At 45.9% G+C, this 2,179-nt stretch overlaps 1 pseudogene; it reads left to right on the top strand.

Annotated features, from left to right (window-relative positions):
• Positions 1-685: 685 nt before the first annotated feature.
• On the top strand, positions 686-1,463 carry LOC116981744 (annotated as a pseudogene).
• The last annotated feature ends 716 nt before the right edge of the window (positions 1,464-2,179 follow it).

The following is a 2,179-nucleotide window of genomic DNA, read 5'->3' as shown; positions in this document are numbered from 1 at the left end:
AGCATTTATTCAAAAAATCAATATACAGAACAACAGGAAGTGGTCAAGAATAGGCTTTTAGTAATATAGATTAAGGGATTTGACATGCTAGAGGCAAGAAACATGTTCCCATTGTTGCGGGAGTCCAGAACTAGGGCCCACAGTTTAAGAATAAGGGGTAGGCCATTTAGAAAGGAGATGAGGAAAAACTTTTTCACCCAGAGAGTTGTGAATCTGTGGAATCTGCCTCAGAAGGCAGTGGAGGCCAATTCTCTGGATGCTTTCAAGAGAAAGTTAGATAGAGCTCTTAAAGATAGCGGAGTCAGTGGATATGGGGTAAAGGTAGGAACGGGGTTTGATTGTGGATGATCTGCCATGATCACAGAGATTGGCAGTGCTGGCTCGAAGTGCCGAATGGCCTACTCCTGTACCTATTGTCTATTGTCTATTTCAATGACTGATTTCTTACCTGTATAAAGGGAGCTAGGAAGCCATGTTAGTTTGATAGTTTAGGTATGAGGGGGGTTTACTATCGGGCTGAGTCGCGATCAGCGCCGTGGACGTAGGCAGAGAGAGAGAGAGAGAGAGAGAGAGACATCTGCTGCTGTAAAATGGACCCCGCACATACCACGAAAAGTATTGTTTCTGTTGTCTCTTGACAATAAAACTGATTTGTATGTAAGCAGACGAGTGAGCCTTTTTCTGTCCTTCTTGTCAGATCCTTAAACCTGTTCACTTGTAACATTTGGTGTAGTCGGCAGGATCTGACGAGTTGAATAGAAAATGTTTGATAAAATAAAATAGCAAACGAGATGGTACTAGTGCAGGCCCAAGTACCCCCTGCAACAAGCTGCTGTCCTCAGTGCCCGCAGCAGGCCCTGCTGCAGGTGGGACCAAGAACCTCGAGTCTTCAAGCTCCTCTAATGCTTTTAACGGGTCCCAAGAGAAAAGTTTATTGTTGTAAATTTCACCTGAATAGATCAACACTGGCATCTGCAGGATTTGATCGACTCGCATTGTTTTGGAATGTATATGGCGACCGCGATAATTATGCTACATTGGAAGGTCACAGTGGTTCAGTGATGGAATTGCATTATAACACAGATGGCAGCATGCTTTCTCCAGCATCAACAGACAAAACTGTAGCAGTGTGGGACAGTGAAACAGGTGAAAGAATCATTGGACTTAAAGGTCACACATCCTTTGTGAATTCATGTTATCCAGCCCGACAGGGACCACAGTTGGTCTGTATAGGAAGTGACGATGAAACAGTGAAGCTATGGGACATTCGGAAGAAGGCTGCAATCCATACGTTTCAAAATATGTACCATGTACTGGCAGCAACATTTAATGACACAAGCGAATAGATTATCTCTGGTGGTATTGATGACGGCATTAAGGTTTGGGACCTCTGATAAAACAAGTTAATTTCTATCATGCGTGGTCATATATACTCGGTGACTGGTTTGACCCTGAGTGAGTAAAAGAGAATATCACCAACCTTGCTGACCACATCCAGGAAGTAGGAGAGAAGATTTGAAGGGTCGAAGAAAAGTACCACGACTACAATCCCACAGGAGGATGGTGGACAACAGTGGTGCACTGGGGACTGACCATTGGGACAATCTTGTTGGCCATAATATTACAACGTTGCACGTGCGGTTTGGCATCACGACCACGTGGACTTTACTACAGCCTGTGGGCCGGATGTAACGAGGTAACGCTTGCGGGCCAGATGTGACGGTAAGCAGACTGTTCGAGGGGTGGAATGTTTTTGAGAATTTTGCCCGAACAGTCTGTGACCCATAGCGCTGTGGCCATCGCGCTATGTTTAAAGCCCATAATACTATGGCCGGTAGCGTTATGTTTAAAGCCCATAGCACTGCGGCCAGCAGTCCTATATTTAGAACCCATAGCGCTGCGGCCGACAGCTCTTTGTTTAAATTCCCACCCAATAAGCCGATGGCGCTCTGTTTCAACCTTTGTGCGCCAAACCGGCAGCGGTGTGTGTGTTGCTTTACCCGCCAGTCTGCAGCTGATAGCGCTTTGTTCCTAAAGGGGGAGGGGGCTCGCTTGGATGCAGTCCCCTGCCATTGGTTATAGTTTGAATTTGAGAGCAGTGCTATTGGCCAGGACTTACCGTCGGTTATTTCAACGGCTGATTTCTTACCTGTTTAAAGGCAGGCACTAGGAAGCCATA

Source organism: Amblyraja radiata, chromosome 16, assembly GCF_010909765.2.
Source record: "Amblyraja radiata isolate CabotCenter1 chromosome 16, sAmbRad1.1.pri, whole genome shotgun sequence".
NCBI lineage: Eukaryota > Metazoa > Chordata > Chondrichthyes > Rajiformes > Rajidae > Amblyraja > Amblyraja radiata.
Note: the sequence above shows the minus strand (reverse complement) of the source record. Positions and strands in the feature narration are given on the sequence as shown.